This window comes from Macaca mulatta, chromosome 13, assembly GCF_049350105.2.
Source record: "Macaca mulatta isolate MMU2019108-1 chromosome 13, T2T-MMU8v2.0, whole genome shotgun sequence".
Lineage (NCBI taxonomy): Eukaryota > Metazoa > Chordata > Mammalia > Primates > Cercopithecidae > Macaca > Macaca mulatta.
This window is the reverse complement of record NC_133418.1, coordinates 11,579,569-11,590,683: the sequence shown is the minus strand read 5'-3', so window position 1 is coordinate 11,590,683 and position 11,115 is coordinate 11,579,569. Positions and strand designations below refer to the sequence as shown.

The following is an 11,115-nucleotide window of genomic DNA, read 5'->3' as shown; positions in this document are numbered from 1 at the left end:
GTCAAAAGATAAGGAAAAAAGGTCATGATTGTCTAACAGGGTACATGAATCCCCAAATAAATTATCTTACAAAAATATCACACTTGCTTTTCTACGTTTTCACTACTGGTAAAAATGAAACAAATAATTCACATTAGAATAAAATCTGTAGGCTGGTATAACAAGCTAAGACAATTACTTTTACATATAAAGCAAGTCCTTCAAATAAATGTTTTACACACAAACTTAGGTTTAAAAAAAAATAAGATAAGTATTTACCTTAATTTTTTTTGTCCACTAAGAGACCCCATTTCTCAAACTGACATTAAACTGGACTGCAGCTCAAACCCTACAAAGAATAAAATGCATGTCACAAGCTGGATACACACATGTGCATATTACATACATGGTAAATGGCTAACCCTGCTGTGCATACAACTTCCATGAGTAGTTTTACCCTGTAAAAATACTGTAGCCTATCTTGAATCAAACTGTAATGGAAAAAAAATAAAAGATAATGCTTGCCTACTATAGACATTTGCTCAGGCATTTTAAAAAATGCAAAAAGTATAATGTCTTGAGGACTAAGGTTATTGAAGATGGGATACAAGTCAACATTGCTTACAAATAACAACATGGAGAATACAGTCAACACATTCATGTGGACAGCTAATGAGTGGTTGTATATTGCACATCTTCTATCTGGGTTATTCCTCTTGTTCAATTCTAAAGATTTACATGAACTTGGATCCTTTATGATAATTTTTTAAATAATATTACATTAAGCTTTCCTGGTCTAATAACCAGCTTTAAGAAGTACAGTGGAAGAGTATAAAAATTTCTATATCTTCTCATACTTTTGAAGCCAATTTTATTTTTATTATGATGTGATGCTTTAGTTACCAGCATGCTAAAAATAAAGTTGACTGAATTACATGATTTTGTCCACAACATTGTCCACAACACTGAAGCCTCTTTTTGCTAAAATATTACAAAATGAATTCAGTAAACACTTTCTATTTCCAACGGCCTACGTGAGCGATGAATTCAACTTTTTTAAAAAAATAAATTACAACTAAGCTGGGCTGAGGACAGCTAGGTTAAATCCTGCAAACCAAAGCCAGGCACCCCAACGTCGAAAACTCTAACACTTTCCATCCAGGATACAAAAATCAGCATCCAAATAAAGAGAACCACAAGATTGATCACGTGACCAATCAAAAACCATGACTCTGTTATTTGAACTAAGAGTTACTCTAGCTTGACGTTTCTGCCTTCATTATTATTGGTGGTTCCTAGAGTCACAGCTTCAATGTCAAATGTGAGAGTGGACACAGAAGTAATTGCAAGTAACTGATGAGGCATTTCTTTTCCACTGACAAAAATTGCACCATTTGTACCAATGCACATAGCTTTATCCTGCTGCAGAGAGTCCTAGACATTCTGTTTTTGATTTGTGTGTTTGTTTGTTTTGTTTTGTTTTGTTTTTTGAGATGGAGCCTCGGTCTGTCACCCAGGCTGGAGTGCAGTGGCGTGATCTCGGCTCACTGCAAGCTCCGCCTCCGGGGTTCACGCCATTCTCCTGCCTCAGCCTCCCAAGTAGCTGGGACTACAGGCGCCTGCCACCACTCCCAGCTAATTTTTTTGTATTTTTAGTAGAGACTGGGTTTCACCACGTTAGCCAAGATGGTCTCGATCTCCTGACCTCATGATCTGCCCACCTCGGCCTCCCAAAGTGCTGGGATTACAGGCATGAGCCACCGTGCCTGGCCAAAATTCTGTTTTTATGACACACTCCTATACTGCCTCTTCTGTCTTGTAGTCCCACAGTTTCAACTCTAAATATTAATGTCTGCCCAGAGAAATAAGGTAGAGCTCTGGAGTCGAGAACACCTGAATATTCAGAATCGTTCCAGCATGACGTATTTCTTTGATTGCTCAGACTGTTCCCCTCAAAACCAGCTGTCCACTCATGAGGCACAAATATGGAATGAACTATCTGACAGACACTCCAAGGACTCCGCTCCTGTCGGCCATCTCCTCGGTGCAGATTCTGAAATGATCATCAACATTGGAGTCCATGTGCAATACTATGAATTCAGTTTCAGAACATACATATACATCCTCAAAGTGATTTGAAGTACATTTACAAAACTGGAGCCTGTCATCTTGTGCCGTAAAGTTGTCATCCACATTACACCATTGTACTATGATGCCTCCAGGTTTCTCTATCAGTTCTTCTATCTGTACTGGTGGGCAAGATGCTACAGTTCCATACTTAAGAATGTGGTCTTTCATGATGTTAAGAATAGAGTCATCCAACTGAGCAGATAAACAAGGCACATCAACCAGTAAAGGAACTTCTTGTATGCCGTCCAACTGAACATGCAAGGCCTTTTTGGCAAAGCTCCACAGTTTCTCATTCTCTTCTCCTACACCACCAACCATGGCAATCTCACCTTTTCGTACTAAACCCTCTGGAGTGTTGACTCTGTGTTCTATGAGCTTCTGGCAATCATCTAGTGGTGGTTTAATGGTCTGTTTAATGGTGCCTACCTCTTGCAAAAGGGTCACCAATCATTCATCCAGGAGCTTTGCAAGGGTTCCCTTTAAATCATTAATATGTTGTTTAAGAAATCCCTTTTCTGTGATGCACTGTCTTTGATCTCTGTGCCTCCCACAGCCCCTCAAGTGGTGACCCAGCTGCCACCAGTAGTTCTTGCCACCTCCACGTTCTTGAGGGCCTCCTGAAGCAGCAGCTCAGGCTCTAGCTCCATCATCTGCCTCATGCAGCTGCTGGAGTGAGTTCCCGACTGTTGAGTCTGGAGTTTTCTGATGGGAAGATATTTACCTACTGATGTAAGTATATTAGTGATTGTAGGATTATGCATGTTCCCTGTTTTTTGCCGAACTTGTATTTTTATTTTTGTGTTTTTGCTTTATATTTTTCTAGGAATATTTCCATTTTATCTAACTTTTCAAATGCATTGGCATAAAGTTATTGATTGTATTTATTTAATATTTTCCAAATCTCGAGTTGCTGTTTCTTTTTCGCTCCTCATTATATTGATTCTTTGCATACTGGTTTCTACATATGTGCCTCATGTATAGATTTCCTCTATTCCACAGTCATCTCATAAGTAGGCCATAGACAATTTTCATTTTTGCAGTTTGCCAAATGTTCAAAATAATAGTGCCAAGTAGGCAATGCTCTATTCCTACATTCTTGACTCAAGTAAGGATTAAGAAGAAAAGCTTATGTTTATGCCTTTGACATCCTGTAGATTCTTGATCTTCATCTTCCCAAATACTAAGAGGGCAATGAAGGTCAATGTGGATGATCTTCACTCACCCTGACTAACTTACCTTGCTTGGGAGCATTTTTGAGTGGCTATGGCTTTGTTCAACAAGTTATCCTCTCAGTTGTTTTAATCAAAGCCAGGATGAATATTTTTAAGATAAGAATGATTCATTTGTTTTTAAATGAATCTACCTGTCTGTTGAAAGTATTAGTGGATCTAAAATTATTGAGATGTGGCAATTTGAGAACATATCTAGATATTTTGCTTTAATTCTTATGGAAGTAATTCATTATGGGTTTTGCTTATCTGGGACCTAATCTCAGTGTATAATAATTACCTTATACAGTCATATTTCTTAGAAGGGAACCCTGGAAATAAACACTGCATTGTGAGAATTATAGGATTCATTAGTAAAAACCTCCTACTTATCAATTTGCAAGAAATGTAAGTTGATTTACTTTCTCATTACCTAGGAGATTTTTTTATACTCCTGACTCATCTTTGTTCTTTTCTTTGTACAAGCAATGAAGTTATAAGTCCTGTGAGGTAATAGCCTGCAAATTACAATGCTTCACTGCATAAGCAAGTAACAGGAAATGAATTATGAAGAACAAAGTCCTTGTTACACAAGCTTCAATAATCCTTAATTCTGAACGGAAAAATAGCCAATCATTTGTATAAGGTCCCATGAACAAAGTAGGATAATATGCATTTGAATTATCATTGACTACATTTTCATTTTAGTTTAAAAAAAACTATCTTAGAGATTGTGTAGAAAGTCAGCTTTTAAAAAATACACAAAGTACTTTCATACTTTCATACTTCTTTTTTAATCTCCAGTAAAAGTTGGTCTTCAAACTACAATGAACTGGTGAAAATAGGTAAGGTTTCTGTATGTATGGGAAGTAATAAAATAAAGTTTTCTAAGGAAAAAGTTGAAAAATGATACAGAGATCACTTAAATATTTTATATATTTTGCTGGTTTTTTAATCAAGAAGATTATAAGTATTAATTACATACAAGACGTGATATGTTTGTAAAAGTTACCTGAAACAACACCATAGGTTCACTGTCAGGTACTTCTGAGGTCAAAAAAAAAGGTAAGACAGAGATGGTTTATACTTCTGTTGCCTATATGAATTTGCTCATTTTAATATCTATATGTTAAAAATTGAGCTGATATACATTCTTCCCAGTAAAGAGAATTTAAAGTACTAAAACTCTCTAGTGTCCATAACTTCCTAGAGAAACGGTGATTCTAGGTCTGGGGCAGAACAGACATAAGTGATATAAAGTGTCTAGTTATGCCCTCAAACAGGGAAAGTAATAAATATTGAGATCGCGTAAACAAAAAATATATCAACCTACTTGAAAGGGCTTGTAATGGCCAAAGATAGAAGACACTGATTGGTCACCTACCATTATTTTTTTAAAATAGTAACTGTAATGCTTAAGTATTTATTCTGCCTTTTCTGTAGAATATTTGCTGCAAGGTAAACAAGTAGTTGGTAGGGGAAATTTTTTAAATTAAGTGTAAGCCAATAAATGCAAAATGAATGATAGAATTAGAAATTCACCATTTTGCTATTCCTAATGCATAAGTCTAGGTAGTGATAATCCACAGATGCTAAAATCATTAGAGAAATTCCTGTTTGAAAATTTGTAAGGGATGGATCTGCTAGGTGGATACTTGATGGATCCTGATTCCGTGAACTAATCTTATCATCACTAAGTATGGGCCATTCATTTTTACATTCCTTCTTGCATAATGACATAGACAGTGTATAGCAATACCAATGGTCATACACAAACACACACATACATACTGTAAATGAACAGGAATCTAACTAAGTTCCAAGACACAAATAATAGCTGATAGGCAATATAAGGGATACAGAAATAAGAAGAATGACATCATAGGAAAGTAATCAGCCAAATAGATATTGGAAATTCTGACTAAAAACGAGTACACTTTCTTCAACAAGTAAACAGAAAATGGGCAGGGACAGAGGAAAGCTATCATCAGTTAAAGGACACTTAAGAGTCTGTGAACGCTGGGCATGGTAGTGGCGTGTGCCTGCAATCCCAGCTCTTCAGATGGCTGGGGCAGGAGGATTCCTTGAGCCCAACAGTTCAAGACCAGCCTGAGTAACATAGCCAGACCCTCTCTCTACAACAACAACAACAACAACAGAGATCATGATGTGTAGATTTGTTTCAATATCATACAAACATGCTGCAGGTATTTTTTCTAGAGAGTGCAAGAAATTTGAATATCAACTAGATATATCAGGGATTACTGATCATTTTGTTATATGTGATAACGATTTTGTGATTGTATTATCTTTAATTCCTAATCAGTAAAAAAAAGATACATAAGTATTTGTGGTTAATAATGTGTTTTCTGGGTTATGTCTTATGAAACATTCCAGCAATAATTTTTTTAAAATGGGACAACAAATATAAACTTATATTCAACAAAATGTTTATTTAAATACACACAGCTAATTGTTGCATAGATATTCACTATACAGTTGACTCTTGAACAACACAAGTGTTAGGGATGCTGACCTTTCCCACAGTCAAAAACTCGTATATAACATTTGACTTCCAACAACATACCTACAAATAGCTACTATTCACTGGAAACCTTACTAATAATGCAAACATATAATTAACACATGTTTTGTATATTATATGTATTATATACTATATTCTTGCAATACAGTAAGCTAGAGAAAAGAAAATATTATTAAGAAAATGCTAAAGAAGAGAAAATATATTTATTATTCATTAAGTAGAAATGGATCATCATAAAAGTCTTCACCCTCTTCACCTTCATGTGGAGTAGACTGAGGAAGAGGAAGAAGAGGGGAATTCATCTTCTGTCTCAGGGTGGGAGAGGTGGAAGAGGCGGAGAAGGTGCAAGGGGAGGCAGGCACACGTGGTGTAATTTTAAGGAAATGCATTGAAATTTCTGTCTTTTTTACTTTTCCATTTCTCTTAAAGTGTTTCTATGTGGTGCTTATCCTTCCACCATTTGTTTTAGGTTCAGTGCGCGTATCATAGCAGGCTTCATATCATGAAACAAGTCAAAAGCCGTCTTGAATAATCAGAACCTTGCTGCCACATTGGCTGACATCGATTTGTTTCCTGGCACTGCTTCCTCTTGTCATCTTCTTCCTCATCATCTGGCACTGGTTCCAGAGCACTCACCTTCATCAAGTCATCTTCTGTTAATTCCTCTGGTTTGGTGTCCATTAACTTTTCAATTTCTCCAAGATCCATATCTTGAAACCCTTCATCCCCCAGCATATCCATAATCTCCTTCATGATTTCCTCAATTGGCTCTGTCGTAAATGCTATGAAGTCATGTACAACATCTGGACACAGTTTCCTCTAGCAGAAATTTACTGTTCTGAGTTTAATGGCTTTTACAGCATTTTCTATAACAATGATGACATCTTCGATGGTGTAATCCTTCCGGACTTTCATGATGTTCTATCTAGGTTCTCTGTATAGTGCTGATGATCCTTTCCATAGAGTACAGTGTGTAATGAGTCTTAAAGGTACTGTGGCCCCCGGATCTATAAGATAAATTAGAGACATTGCATTTGGGGACACAGAAACCACTTCAGTGTTGAACTCATGGGGATCTGGTGGTCATGGGCATTATTCTGTATGAAGGGAACTTTAAAGGCAGTGTTTTACTGGCAAACTACTTCCTGATCTTAGGGACAAATATCCATGAAACCAGTCCAGAAAAAAAAAGGATTCTCTTGTCCAGGTCTTCTTGTTGTACAACCAAAAGACTGGCAACTGGTGTTTACCTTTTGTATTCCAGGCTCAGGGGTTAGCAGCTTTACAGACAAGGGGCAGTCCTGATTATAAACCTGACTGTATTTGTACACAATGGTACAGTTAGTCTATCTTTTTCTGCCTTAAATCCTGGTGCTCAAATCTCTTTTTTACTAATAAGCATTGTGGCATTTTGTTTTTCCAGAATAGGGCACTGTCTTCTGCATTAAAAACCTGTTCAGGCAGATATTCTTTCATTTCAATGATTTTCTCAACAGCATCTGGGAACTCCTCTGCTGTCTCTTGTTTAGCAGATAATACTTCTGCTGTTATCTTGACATTTTTAAGCCAAATCTCTTTCTAAAATTATCAAACCATCTTGTACTGCCTTTAATTTCTCCAGTTTTAGATCCTTGACCTTTCTTTTCTTTATGTTGTTATGTGATGACTTCACTTTTTCTTGAATCATACAGGTGTGCCTTTGTTATAGCAATTATGCACCCACATAAAAGTTGCATTTTCTACATGAGATAAAAAGATATTCCTCAAAAAGTGCAGGGGTTTTGTGCCTGCTGCCATAGCTACACCAACTGCTTCACACATTTCCTTTTCTAACAATGGTCCTCAGACTGGACTCCTTGATCTTGAAATGGAGGGCAACCACAGTTGCAAACCTCAGTCTATGGTACACATAAAGCAATTCAACCTTTTCGTGTAGTGGCATGACATCTCTGTTTCTTGGGAGCACTTCCGGCATCACTAGCGGTGCCTTGTGTGGGTCCCATGGTTTTATTTAAGGTTTACAGTATTGCATTAAATATGATGAAATATATGTGAGAACAAAAACATCACTTTTTTACTGTGATATGCAATTTACTGGAGAGCTGAACTGCTCACACGGAGATAATTAGCATCACATGTTACTTGCAACACTGCAATAGCAACAGGAGGTGGCTATGAAATTATTACAGTAGTACAGTATGTACTATAGTTAATTTTATGCAGTTATGATTTAATACTGCATTTTTTACCCTTGCTTACATTTATCTAGACAGCAAATGGCACTTTGTAGGGTCTGTAAGTGTGTACGTGTGATAAATTTTAACTTTTATGACACATTTGTGCATATTTTATGTTAGTAAATGATAAAATAGATTAGTATCGCCATATATTTTATGCATTCATAATATACTGAAGGCTTTCTTAATTTTTAAAATAGTTCTAGGTCACTTATTTCCTCTGCAAATTTTTTCAAATTGTTGTAAATCTTCAATTTTTTTTCTAATATATTTGTTGAAAAAAATCTGTATAAGTGGACCTGCACAGTTCACACTCATGTTGTTCAAGGGTCGACTGTGTTTTTATCATTACTTTTATGTAATTTTTGAAATATCTACTGTATGAGTTTCTTCTCACATTGCTATAACAAACTGCCTGAAACTGGGTCATTTAAAAGGAAAAGAGATTTAATTGACTTACAGTTCCACATGCTATACAGGAAGCATGGCTGGGGAAGGCTCAAGAAACTTACAATCATGATGATGGAAGGTGAAGAAGAATGAGGTATGTCTTACATGGCCTGAGAAAGAGGAAGAGAGGAAAGTGGGAAGTGCTACACTCTTAAACAACCAGATCTCGTGAGAATTCACTCACTACCACAAGAACAGGAAGAGGGAAATCCACCTCCATGATCCCATCACCTCCCAACAGTCCCTTCCCCCAACAGTGGCGATCACAATTTGACATGAGATTTGGACAGGGTCACAAATCCACAAAATAAGTAAAAAAACAATCATACTCAGGAATTATTTAGGAACAGAATATCAATTATAAAAGTATATCAATATATTACTTTCCCATTGCTGTAAAGCAAATTCCTCCAAAATTTAGTGGCTTAAAACATCAAATGTTTATAATCTATAACAGAAATCTATTTCTGAGGTCAGGAATATTGGAGTGCCTCAGTTGGGTAGTGCTGGTGCAGGGTCTCATGAGGTTAGAGTCAAAATGTTTGTCAGGGCTACAGTTTGCTGCAGACACAACTGAAGTGGCAGGATCCAATCCCAAGATGGTTTGCTTACATTACTGCTGCCTGATGACCCCATCCTTCACTTTCCTCATTTCCTTCCACTGTAGATATTCTCATAGAGCTGCTTACTGATCCTCCACAGCCAGCAATCCCGGGATAGCAAGGCAGAGGCTGTGATGCCCTTTATCACCTAGCTTCAAATGGAATACACCACAACTTCTGTCACGTTCTCCTGGTAAGAGAGACCAACTGTGATACAATGTGGGAGAGGATTACACAAAGTCTGAATCACAGAAGTCAAGGATGTTTACAGCCATCCTAAAACCTGGTTACCACAATGGGTTTAGAGTGATGATTATTGTTGTTAAGTTCTAATTTAATGGAGTTTTGATCAGAAAATCTGGTTTGCACTGCATCAGTGCTCTGAAATTTTTAGACTTTCTTTGTGACTTAGTATGTGAATATTTTCTAAATTTTCTTTAAATGTTTCATGGAACTTGTGTGGACTACATATTATTTGTTTATTTCAGATTTATCTCTTTAAAATATCTATAATATTACACTTTTCAGTTTTGCTTTCCAAATTTTGTATGCGATCACAGGTTATTTGCTTGAACTATAAGTTTCTCAATTTATTTTGAAATGTTATTTGCTATTGCTATGCCAGTTTTCCTTGGTAAATATCTGAATTTTTTTTAATCCTTTTTGTCTCTTATGAGCACCTTTTCTTTTCCATAATAAGTATCTCTAATTCCATCCATCTATAATTGACATAGAGCTAACCCTTTGAGAGGCATGTGATAGTCTGAAACTTAACTATTAGGTGGTAAGCACTAATGACAAGGCTAGTCCATGATTGATTTAGAACCCAAATCCACAACTTCTGATTTGTCCAGTGGTTTTAACACACCATGTTACTTTATATGCCACAATCTCATCATCAATGTTATTGTTGCAATTTGATAATTTGTATTGTTAATCTTAAATGAAAATCAGAAGGCAGATGATAACTTCAATAAAACTGAGAAAATCCTCTAGAAATTGAACATAGTAACTTATATTTAGAGTCTTAATTTGACAAAAGTTTTGCGATCCAAATTAAAAAAGTAAAACTACAGACTGCCTTGCCCAGTTTGTCACAAATAGCTAGCAGATACCTGCAGAAGCAAGTTGGAGATGATGACTTTAAGTCAGTTTGCAACTTGAGATACAACTTCTGGATTTTAGTTATGAAATAAATGATTTGCATGAGAAAATGTTTACTGATTATTAACAGAAAAATGCATATGACCAGTTTTCTAACAAAAAAAATCCCTCAGTATCTTATATTTATATTTCAGACTCAGTGCATAATAGATGAAAGCATGCTTTTCATAGAACAAATGACATCACAGCTCCCCTGCTGTAGGGCTTACTCAAGACATTCCAATAGAGACATAATCCCTTTTGTGCCTCTGAAATTAAAATGAATCATATGCAAAAATAGAGCTGGCCCAGAGGGTCTATGTAGCCCATTATGATCATCATGCGTTATAGAACTGTATGCTGTGCTCTGCAATAGGTAAATTGTGCTAAATAAAAAATAGCATCACTCCTCCGTAATAATTACATTCTACAAAATACCTACTTGCCTGCAAGTGGATGGAGCAAGAGAAGATTTAGATTCATATAAAAAAAAGTTTATTTTTGAATAGAAAGCGAAGGTAAAATCGGTACCATGCATTAAAACTCAATTCATCCTGGATATTAGCAAAATAAAAAAGCCTAAATAAATGAGGCAGATGTTGGCAATCTGAGTAGGCCACAAAGCTGCTCAACCTTAATAACCAAAATTCAAAAGGCAGATGGCAGAAGCCTCAACATAACGGAGGAAATTCTCCAAGACTTAAAGCATTTCTATGCAGATTGGTAAAATGTCCTTATGACAAAGGAAATGTTCCATCACCACTTGAAATATATTTTTTAAATATTTAGAGTAGATTTTTATTTTCTATCAAGGCTTGTTA

The 11,115-nt window shown here is 36.1% G+C and overlaps 1 pseudogene; it reads right to left on the bottom strand.

Annotated features, from left to right (window-relative positions):
- Positions 1–1,079: 1,079 nt before the first annotated feature.
- On the bottom strand, positions 1,080–2,768 carry LOC717329 (cytokine receptor-like factor 3 pseudogene; annotated as a pseudogene).
- Positions 2,769–11,115: the final 8,347 nt, after the last annotated feature.